The sequence below is a fragment of the Dreissena polymorpha genome, chromosome 5 (assembly GCF_020536995.1).
Source record: "Dreissena polymorpha isolate Duluth1 chromosome 5, UMN_Dpol_1.0, whole genome shotgun sequence".
Classification (NCBI taxonomy): domain Eukaryota; kingdom Metazoa; phylum Mollusca; class Bivalvia; order Myida; family Dreissenidae; genus Dreissena; species Dreissena polymorpha.
Window position 1 is genome coordinate 63,544,055 of NC_068359.1, and position 12,201 is coordinate 63,556,255.

Below are 12,201 nucleotides of genomic sequence, written 5' to 3' on the forward strand. Positions count from 1 at the left end.
ACTCAATATCCGTATATTCCGTCCCTTGCATTAAAACTATTCTATATGGAGACAACACTCGCGACTACTTAACAAATACTAAAATAGCTGATGCAGTTCACAAATTCATTATTAAAAGTAAGCGATTTGATTCGTAATATGCTACAGAACAATCCTTTTTCTTCTTGTTTACCTTATTAAGTCTTTCACAACTTCTCTTGTTTTCTTTCTAGAACTCTGCCAGTCTCTCGTCTTTTTCTCTTTTCAAATGTCAACCTATAACCTGCTATTCACGAATGAAACACCATAATCGGAGTTTCTCTTATTATTCTATTTATTTCCGATATTTTAATATTGTGTAATAAAAAACCCAACTATGTTGTCTGACAACATGCAATTGTATTTGTATAGGGAGAAGAACTTTATAAGACAATGTCTTTCGTTCCAATCCTATTCAAACATGTTAACTGTATAAATGTTGTATGTAATTCTGTGTAAAACAATGTGTATTGTTTGAAATAAATATGTTTAAACTAAAACGTTATCCAAAAAAATAACACCGTATGCATCTATAACTTTATAATCATTATCGACATACTTAAACAGATGATCAATAACATGAATTAAAATATTGAATTGTTTAGAAATTTTTGGTGATGGAAGCAATAGACAAAATACAGTTATTAAAACGTTATACAATAAGAGTTGGTAAGAAAACATCTTTAAGATGAAGAGGCATAAATCAAGTAATATTTTAGCAACTAAAGCCATGATAAGCTAAGTTGGAATATGTATTAAGGCTCTATATATCAACTTGCTCAGGTTTTCCCCCTTTTTGTTTGAAGTGCCCATTAATTTAAAAATAGTTGTTTTTCTAATAGTACGCTTTGATTAATTGTTTTCAAAGTGAATTGAAGGCTGGACATATCATAATAAAATGGTACTCGTCTTAAATACATGTATATCTATTATACATTTTGTGGATAAGCGCTGAGATCTTTCTATCGTCTCACTATGGTTTTCATGCGACGAGTTATTGTACGTATAATACATCGCTTTTAATAATTTATCTTATTTATTTAAGTAGTATTTATAATGTTTAGCAACATCAATTATATCTGAGCTAAGATTGAAAATTATTTCGGTTTGTTGAAAAACATGGGGCAGTTCTCCTTAAATGTTTTAGTGAAACGTTTTTAACACTCAATATGTCACATTTTCAGCCTCATAGACGTAAAAATTATTCAGAACTGTTGTTCTAATGGTATCTCAACTGAGATGAAAATGATTCCGGTTCGTGAAAATGAATAATCCAAATCAATTAACTGTAACATTTATGTTATTTAATAAAGAAGCAACAAGTTCTACATAATACCCGAACGGATTTTGGTGTGCATCATTTCAGGAAAAACTGTATGATGTTAAATAATAGGAAACATGTGACTTTGACTATATAAATATTTGTGTTTTATTCGTAAGTGTCAAATAAATAAATAAATTATCTACAACCTTTTAATTTATTTTTCTTAAACAAAATCAATCGTTAAAATATGTTAAATTCATTGCAAAATATCATTAAGTAATTAATACTTTACGGTGTTGTATTTACAGCACATGCTATATTCATAGTTCAAATTATGTACAGGAGTGTAGAAACATCCAATACATAATTGTATGGTCAGATTGTCTCTAAATTTTCGAAAACTTTATGTTCGGAATGTTTCTGAGTATATAAATTTTCGACACGAAAAGTTAAGTTTAAAAAATGTAGCATGGTATGTATGTGTTATTATTAGATGGGAAATACAGAACAGAACAGAAAAGACAGAACAGAAAAGCACATAATAGATTATTTTGACTAATAACACATATAAAGCTTATCGTCATGAACATACATATAAAATGACAGTATGGGTTTGCAATAAATGCAAAACATAAAACTTTTTAAATAATGCTATCAATTGACATAGCACAAAAATATAAACATATTTTTGTGAGGATGCCACATGGATGTAAAACAAGTGGCGACACAATGTCGAGCGCATATTTTAACATTTGGAATGCTTATTACATTATTATAAGCTTATTTTCATATACATTTTATTTTTCTTTTGCAGTAAACTTAATATAGCTAGCTTACTGAACACAATTTTATTTGAGCTGTTAACTAGTTCGATAAACATGAACATTTTGACGGTTCTATGATAGTTTGGCATTAATGTATACTTAACATAATCATGATATGATAATTTATGAACGAGGTGAAAATCATCATCGATGTCATTTAGGCTGCATAACACATTTGAGAAGATCCCTTTCGATGTTCTGTTTCTGTAGATAATTTTAAGATGACAAACGTAATGTAACAATAGTGTCGTTATGCTTTTTAATTTCAACAATATCAAGACACGAGGATCTTTTTCAAATACTGGTTTTTGTTCCTTATAAAGATGGTGTGAAACTCACATTCCAGTGATGTTAATGTGTCGTGATATGTTTTTGAATAATGTGATCAATCGTTCAGTGTTTACTGATTCAGGGAATAGCCAGACATCGGTAAAACCGATTTAGCTAGGAATGTCCCGTTTTTGGATGACTAATTGTTTGCGTTTTTTTTGTGTGTTCAATATTCAATCTCTGTAATAGTTCAGCATGTTTAAGAACACATTTTTCCTGCTTTGCAGTATATAATTAAAACAACAAAAACAATCCAGACATATCGATCGGTCTATTTACAAGAGTAAGCGTTTAATTTCGACATGTAGCATTTATAAATTTAATAGTCTTTTACAAACTTTACGATGAATAGGCTCAATACTTTGCGCTTTGATAAATCTCTCGCAGTTAACTTTCGCAGTTATTTTTAATTCAATTTAATATCTGTAATAACGAACATATAAATCAGACAAAACAATGAAATCGACAACTTCTAAAGACACTTTTCTATCGTTTAAATAAATTTTTGTTATTTGCGTGTTAAAAAACAATACAATTTATGATCGCATAGTGTCATATTGCTGTATGCATTTAAAATCGCTATCGAGATTGCTATGCATCTTTGTTAATTAAGCACTTTTCATCAGTATTATACCATATGCTGTAAAATAACAAAGACAATTACATTTGCAAATAACACACATATTATGTATCTTGTATTAAATGCGTTTTTATGTAAATGGGTTATGTATAAATTGAATGTGTTCGTATACATTAAATTGATGTTTCTATCAAAACGTACAGTTGTTTATCTATAAAGATTGAATATTCAACTTGAATGTGCTAGTAGACTCAGCAGGAAGCAAGTGTAATTGAAGGCGAATAAATGATCTCCAATACGATGGGCATCCATCTTGATAAAATAACAAAACATACAGCAAGTCATTCAGTGACAAGTACATTTAATTACATTTGATTTTGATTGAAATGGAATGACATACGTATATCTTTCATATTTATTCTACATTATCTAATTTTTCGATATACTAAATGCATTTCAGGAAGTGTTCTGTATTAAGTTACTACACTTTGAACATGACATCCCAAACATTATAGCGCAATAGATTTCGATTTGTCTTAGTATATCGCATCTTTCTTGGGATGTTTCAAGTTGCTCGTTAAAAGAAACAGTTATAAACTGTAATACATGTATATGATGATATTGGTAACATTTGGCTTAATATTGATACGATAATACAATCTATAAGTCACTCTAAGTATAAAGTAAGAACACAGACAACATTACCACATAATAGCAAATTATTACAAATACTACGTAGCAACAGTATATATGTAACTAGGCGTAAAACTTAGTATAGTGTAACCTGTTCATTAAGGTTGCGGTTAATTATGTTTTGGTTTGTCCCAAGCGGAAGTCATTCGCTTGTCAATTTTTCATAGAGCTTATTTGCAGAAAGAAACAGAAATCCAGTTAGTTTTAGATCTATATATTTCATTAGGAATCAGTAAATGATAAGTAAGTCATAACATAAAGAGGTATTACTGCTTTTGTATTTGTGTTTATCATCCCCGATTCTTTCTTCTATTCTTTTATTTCTTTACTCAAACTATCGGGCTATCGGTAAAAATACGTTGTTATGAATTATCACTTTAACTTTGTAATAATAAATATTTCAGCTAGCAGAACTAACCCCACCAGCCATATATAGGAACAGCAGGTCGTTAATAGCACATATTCAGTGAGTAAATTGTGTTTAGTTAGTCATTTGTATGTTTTTCAGGGCCCTCAATCCATTTACGGGGAAGCGGGTCGCTACCCATAGCAGGGGGAATTTTCGCGGTGTTTCCCTTTTGGGGGGATTTTTTACTTACTCTCTAATTATAACATTTGTACATGTTTGCACTATATTCATTGCTTTTTTCATAATTTAGTATGTTTGACAAGATTAAATTAAAATAGAATTGAGATATAATAATCATGAGACACATCTATCTATAATTTTTTTTTTAGGGGGAATTTTTCCCCCAAAAAGGGGAAAAAAGTAAACTTTTCAGGGGGGGGGAATGCGGCCGAATTTCGGCCGTGGATTTGACAGATTGAGGGCCCTGTATTTGTTCATGTCGTATGTTTCTATCATTGTATGATGCAGTATGTGTAGGAATTTATATCTGTGCAAGATGATTTATTGTTTTAACTTGTTTTAATATTAAATACAGTGCTTTGATTTTTGTGTGTATGCGTATTGTCATATACTCTTGAGGGGAACCACACATGTTTAATAAATGTATGTTGTGTTGTATATTTTCAGGACGTCATCTTCTACTACTGACTTCCTATACAAAAGCTATAAGAATATTGATAATAAAATAAAACTGTAACTTGCTTGTCACGACTTAAAGTTAATAAAAATGCCTTGCGTGACAGGAGGTTACAAATACAAGCTTTACTTTTATATATTGTATATACATATACAATTTATATTTTAATTAAAACAGTGTATAGAGCAATAACACATATGTTTAAGATTTGTTTGTGCATCAGTATAAAATGGCAATTGAACATGCTGCAGGTTCACATTTGACGCAGAATGTGTTTTGAACATTAATTGTTCTTCACTAAAAAAATAGAGATTCTTTGTTTGCATGTTAAACTTGTATTTGTCCAACACTTTTTTGCAATAAATGTATCCTTAAGTCTTTCCCTCCAGAACGAGAAAATATGACTTTCAAAAGACACCACACTAGTCCAGATCCTGAATGTTTTCAGCAATTGGTTGCTGTAGAATTCCATTGTGCACTAACACATCTAAATATGTAATGTCATGTGTCTTTTATAACTTAATTTTACTAAATTATTTATTGCCAAGACAGTAAAGCTATGGACAATAGTTTCAGAAATCAATTAGGTTTCCAGTAGCGCAGCACGGTCTCTGTGTGTTTTGTAGATTGCGTTGCGTTTATTCAAACACTAAAAAAGAGTCAACAACACATCTTACACATCCACGACTTCTCAAAACTGTTGTTTAGCAACGCAGTAACCAAATCCGGAAATTAAAATATATGCCAATTATGAGTAACAAAAACAGCTCCCTGCCAGCAAATGCATAAAATAAAGTTAATAATGTAATGGAGATATTAACCACTATGGCAAGCGGTTCGACGCATAATCCCAAGAAACTAGGTTTCTCAGAATGAGAACCTAGGTTCTCGCTTGAAGATTGCACATGGCTGCAAGAACCCAAGTTTTCAAATGAGAACCTAAATTTTCATGATAACCTAGGTTCTCATGAAATATATTATGAATTCAATAAACCCGTTTCAAGTTGTATACTGTCACTCAAGTCTTATACGATTGTTTATAATGAGAAACAATCCATTTTCAGCACAACAAGCACTTCAGAAATAGTCGTCTCTTTTACTTTAAATAATCGAACATAAAAAGATGTGTTGCTTCAATCAATGCTTCCACATCAGTATCTGAGAGATGTCTTACTCCTAGAAGAAGTATACAAAGAGCAAGGCAAAGAGCAAGTTTTCTTTTTAATCTAATGCTTTTGTTTGTTTAGTGTTTTGAGCGTAATTGTTCGCCATTTTAACAGTATTTCATTCACATCACGACGGACATTTTAACTCACACTTTCCTGAGTTAGCTGGTTTACTAATTCTAGATTCACATACATATGCTAGTAACTGACAACAGCCCTACATGTAATCAGAGGTATGGCGAGAATGGCCGTAGAAATGATTTTATTACCAACCCCTACACATGAAATGAGGCCGGCCGAGGATTGAACGCGAAATCATAAAATGTGTAGTCAAGCATTCTACAAAGTCATATCAAATAACATTTTGTGTGATTTAGCAATTTATAGATATGCTATTTGTTATGATACATAATTGTAAAAGTTAAGCTTATCGGACTTATACGAAGTTCTTTCGCATGCCTCCTGCGGTTCTTGTGTTTTGCGCTTTCCTGGCTCAGAACGAGCCGCAATCACTTGGTCGCTTGAAGCTGCTGACTTCCCTGTTTATAGCAACGATTTTCTTTATATAATAAACCAGATGGCGAGTTGCCCTGGATAAACTCTCAAAACGATAAAATTAAAGATAAAATATATACTACATATGCTGGTAGACCCCATCGGGGAGCCATCGCACATTTAAGAGCCCTAAATAAAAAAAGTAATACAGTAAACTGGTGACATTGACAATTGACGTCAAACTGGATCTATTGATAGCGAACATTTTGTCCAGGTATGTAAACAAACATTTAGGAATGAGAAAGTTAAATATGTGATACGATCCGTTTCATACCTTTAAGCTTTATGTGTTACCATTACCTTAATGCTTTGGACTCAAGTGTTGGATTCGACAAATCATCTACAACTACTAAAAAATTCAAATCCAACAACACATGAAAACCGTATATGGCATACACCAATAAAGGCTCCAGTTTTAAATTAAATCTTCATGATTGACCTTCACTTTGGATAACTGACTTGAAACGACACATGCATAGTGAATGCTGTCATTATGAACCATGATGTAGGCCTATGGTGATTTGAGGTGAAAGCATATGTTTTATTCAAAGACAGGGTTTATGTTTGGTACAAACAAACAGTCAAAAACGAATGTTTCCCTTGACCCGATCTATTGATATTGGGGCAAAAAGCATTATGTTTGCACACTAAGTATCCACACAATGAAAGAGGCTTTAACTAAAAATTATGCATTCTTCTGACAGTAAATATGTATTATTTATCAACATACACTTATATCAACTTGCTTGTTTAAACTTACATGTTTTTTTTATTTGTGTCTAAATTTCGAAGGGTATTGCTCTTAATCTTCAAACAAGGAAATTTCAAATCCAATAAAACGAATATATATATATATATATATATATATATATATATATATATATATATATATATATATATATATATATATGTGTGTGTGTGTGTGTTTATGTAACGGGAAACATTATATACAACATATGAAATTAGTTCTTATCCTTTAGTTAGTTTTCTGAATAAAACAATTATTTGAATTGCTACTTGTATTCAATCATGCTAGTTACTGAGCTTGGTAGCACAGAGCCAAACAAATCGTGATATTACCAACCCCTATCACAAGTGAGCGAAATGACCTACGAAAGTCTAAATAATCTATGAGGTTTAAGGCATATAAGACTATTGCACATTTATTAAAAAATAGGTTCTTTTAAGATGTAGACAATGGTTCTGCATTAGGAAAAGCCACGTTTATCCCAGCATCTTTATCATATAGAATGAAATGTCCAGTGTAAGTAATACTTTGTCAAGTCAGATACTTGTATTTACGTTATACATTATCTAACTTAACTTTATTTCCCCGACAGATTGAATTATTAACATGTGTATATACACACAAATATTTAATACATCACACAAGTGAGTGGTTCTATAAATAGTTTTCTTCGTAAAAGTGTGTTTAATAGTATGACAATAAGTAGCATACACAATTAAATTCACAAACAATGTTTTTTTGTTATCAAAGGCATTTGTCACTGGTTATATATTGACCATATTGTAGATGTTTAGCAAGTTATATCTAGCTCAATCAATCGTCTTCCCTCCCTCCACCCACTTCTTCTTACTCATTTAATATCACTTAGCAAATGTGAATAGCTCTTGCACAACTTATTTATACAGAAGTATCCATTGCATAGCTCGATGAATGATTAATTATCGTCACATGCCCGTTCTGTATCATAATGGTTCTGATTTTGCAAACCGCCCGCTTTTAGGATGAAACATAATATTTTTTTAAAGAAGCTAATATAACTTATAAATCCATTTAATAATAAATAAGTCTTACCAAGATATGTATATGTAATAAATGCTTAAATAACAACCACATACATTTACTGCTTTTACGTATATTTTTAGGACTTTTCCGTAGCTCCAAAGTGTAAACGAAACGCTTTCCAAATACGGCTTATTATATATCGCATTGGGTGCATACATCATTAATTAAATGCTGAGCAAAATTCATTGACCGAAAAAGTTATATATAGAACCAAACGGCTGTTTTCACCATCACAGTGATTGTAAGATGTAACAGTCCACCCTACAGCCAACACAACCAAACAACGTTTGGACAAAAGAGATTTTTCGCTCGATCATGAATACGTGCATTTAAACGTATCCCATTATTCATGCGAAAATGTTTGTCAAAATGAGACGCACAGAAAACCGGTGTCACCGTAAGGGTTAACATGAAAATTAATTTAATAAAAGGTGAAAGTACAATAACTATGTGTCAAAAGTTTAATTCTGTTTATTTATAGTATGCTTATCGCCTAACAATCAAATAATTTAGTCTGCTGTGTACGCTCGGATGGTATTGAACGATTATAACATTTCTGGTTAGATTTGACTCTCGTAATAAATTTGTTCAGGGGAATTTTAGTTTGTAAGTTGTCTTTTATTCAATAGCGTTGGGTTGTCGAGGGACGTTTGATAGTGATGATTGTTCAGAGTTGGTCAGATGGTCGTTAAAGGACCTCGTCGTTGTCAACTTGACCCTAAAACAGAAAAAACTACTTTTCTATTTTTATATCTACAACGTGCTATGTAACTGAGATACATAAACTGTTTCGGCTTCTTGAGTGTGTCTTATATATACAGTAAGATACAAACTGAATATGCATAATATCTTCAGTAGATTATAAATAAGAACGAACGAAACATGTCAATCGTAGTTTCGGTGGGTATTTTATGTCGTTCAAGCGTATGGTCGTGTTTAAAATATGCTTCCATGCAACAACGTCATATCACAGGCACTAACGCGCAAAATAAGGGCGACAATATATTAGATTTATGTGTCGTGTTGTCTTTTTTGCGGGTATAAACGACAAGTACCTACATTAATCGTTTCGACAGTTATATTTATTGATTTTTTCTGTTGTTATGTTGTCACCCTTCAAACCTGCCACCACGCCAAAAAGTTATGGGCTTATAAGCCACCATACTAAAATGGCTTGAGATAACCTTATTCGTGTATTTGTTTTTTTATTGTCTTGTTATGCAAACAATCTGGTAATGGAAACACGCTGCTTGTTTTGAAACACATATATTTGTTTCGGGTAATATGTTGCATTGTTATTTTAATAAAGCCATTTACTTTACTCTTTATCTATAATTAGTACTCCTATTCAAAACAGCGATTAAAGCGATATAAACTGAACATAAATAAAATACAGTACCATCACATTTCATATAAATTCAAGCAAATTCGTTGGATTGATATTCCCCGCAATTTTTTTTTGTTTATGGATGGGTGTAGAACTAAATGAAAAGGTATAAGTGAAGGGTTGTGCCTTTTGTCAATGTTTTTAAACTCATTTGTACCTGTCATGGGTTTGCAGACAATACAATGCAGCTAGTATATTTTTCATGAATCAATTAACATTGATAGTATCATGGCAAAAAGGGGAAATTGTTTGTTATGAGCATTTTCTTAAATAAAAATCTTACTGAGTACTGGCCCCGAAAAGTAACAACATACAAAAATAACAAAGGCAAATAACTCAAAACTAAGACAGAGGAGGGTTCTTGAGCGTTCAATATTTATTTAGGTGAATTAAAAAGTCATGTCTTTTTCACGAAAACATTCAATCTTAATACATGTATACACTCAATTTTCAAAGTGTTGCAGAGTTAACACAACATCCACAATGACATACGTGGAAATAACATCAATGAGTTTTAAGGTTAATTACCCATCATTGAGTACGACCTTACATGAAGCATTTGTGTAACCTTGACCCTTGATGTGAATCGTATGACCTTTCATGAAGTATATTGTGTGACGTTGACCTTAACCGTAGACATAAACCTTGACCTTAACCCTAGACATGAATCTTACATAATATGGCACGCAGCAAAGAAGAAGACGGAGAAGAATTATGGAAGGTTATTTAAGAATCCACTAATGCTTAGTAAAATAATGGCTAAATAATAAATATTTCTACAAATTTGTGACCTTTGATGTGTGACCTTGACTTTGGTAAAAACACATAGATCTTGCACTGCCTGATAATTGAGAACAATTACATCAGGACATTTTGAGAATCCATTTTAGTATGGTAGAATCCTTACCAAATGAGACATATTTAATCTAAATGTGTGATTTTGGCCTTTCTGTGTGACTTTGACCATGACCCTAGCAACCTGGATCTTATATCTGACACTCAGCTAGATAATGGAGAACAATTGTGGACAGTTATTACAGAATTCATTGATGTATAGTAAAGGAATGACTAAATAATGAATAATTCATAAAATTTGTGACCTTTGACCTCAATGTTTGACCTTGACCTTAGCCCCTAGGATTATGGGTGTTGAATGTGAAGCACCCTCAGATGATTGAGGCGAACTTTGGCAAGTTTCATGGCTCTGGTTCATGTGTTAATGAAGATAAAGCTCTAAGCTTATAATAAAAAGCTTTTTTTCAATATACAAAGGGCCATAACTCCGTTGTTAACAGATGGTGTACAATGCCATTTGGCGAGCCTCATCCTCTTATTCATAAATATACTCATACCAAGTTTCAATCAAAACCGCCAAAGCACTTCCACTGTATGGCTCCGGACACACAATTGCCGGACGGACGGAATGACGGACGGACGGAATGACGGACGGACGGACAACGCCAAAACAAAATCCCTCCGCCTATGGCGGGAGATAAAAATCAACATTCTCTTACCTTCAATCCTCTGAATGGTATATTCAATCAGGTACCACATTGCTAAAATGGACGAATATTTCAGTTACCCGACATATAAATTTGCATCTGTCTATTTTCGGATAATAAACTTACAGTAATAGGATGTACAGCAGTGTTTCAACAGATAAATTCAAATAAATGGTTGATTTGCTCATACATAACATCATCACAAAAAATTGACTACGAGTGTATATCTTTTTCAGACGATACGTTAATGAACTTAGAAGAGGATCAAACTCAACGATCTAATGCCAAAACATGAGCTGTGTATTCCTAAAATGTTTTAGGAGCTCTGCTTGCCTCAAATTAATGAACGACATCAAAATTATGATTTATATTTTACTCTTAAATAGGTATATGTTGCCAAAACTTCACAGATGTCTCCCTTTCTTAACATGATTATACGTTGAGATGAACTGTAAAACTAGAGAACCATATTACTTAAAAACATCAAGGTTTATTTGGGATCAAAACTTTCAAATAAAGTTAAAGCTGAAGAAATAACATTACAAATACTATATATGCTCTGGGAAATTGTGTTTTTTTACATGATGAATTTATATTAGTACAAATAATGATGAATGCAAGACTTACGCGCTGCGATCGGTGGTACTGAAATTTAAAACAACACACGTAAATAAATATTATTGTAAAATTTAAAAAATATGGTAATGTCTTTATACATTAACACACATACTCAACCTTATAGGTCTAGTAAGTTTGTACTATTTAATGTTTCGGAGTCAAATAATTGCACACATTGAGTTGTGTTGTCGAAACAGCCCCATTTACTATTTATTGATGTACTTATGTACTGTTTCTTAAGCCAACTGGACGTTTGTGGAGTTGTGTCGTTCAGTGTGTTAAACTTGTCGTTCACTTGGTGAACCTTGATATAGTTCACACTTTTCAAACATTTCCAAATTTACATTTTGCTTTTTGTTAAGCTTCCCGTGTCTCGTGTAAAATAACTGTTAAGATGATACTAACGGA

The 12,201-nt window shown here is 32.1% G+C and overlaps 1 long non-coding RNA gene across 2 annotated transcripts; it reads left to right on the plus strand.

The window, feature by feature from the left end:
• The first annotated feature begins 3,843 nt into the window (after positions 1-3,843).
• On the plus strand, positions 3,844-5,080 carry LOC127880888 (uncharacterized). Of its 2 annotated transcripts, none has more exons than XR_008049801.1 (3): positions 3,844-3,952; positions 4,114-4,175; positions 4,746-5,080. It is a non-coding gene; the product is annotated as an uncharacterized LOC127880888 (long non-coding RNA). The 2 variants fall into 2 exon arrangements; XR_008049802.1 differs by having other exon boundaries at positions 3,859-3,906.
• The last annotated feature ends 7,121 nt before the right edge of the window (positions 5,081-12,201 follow it).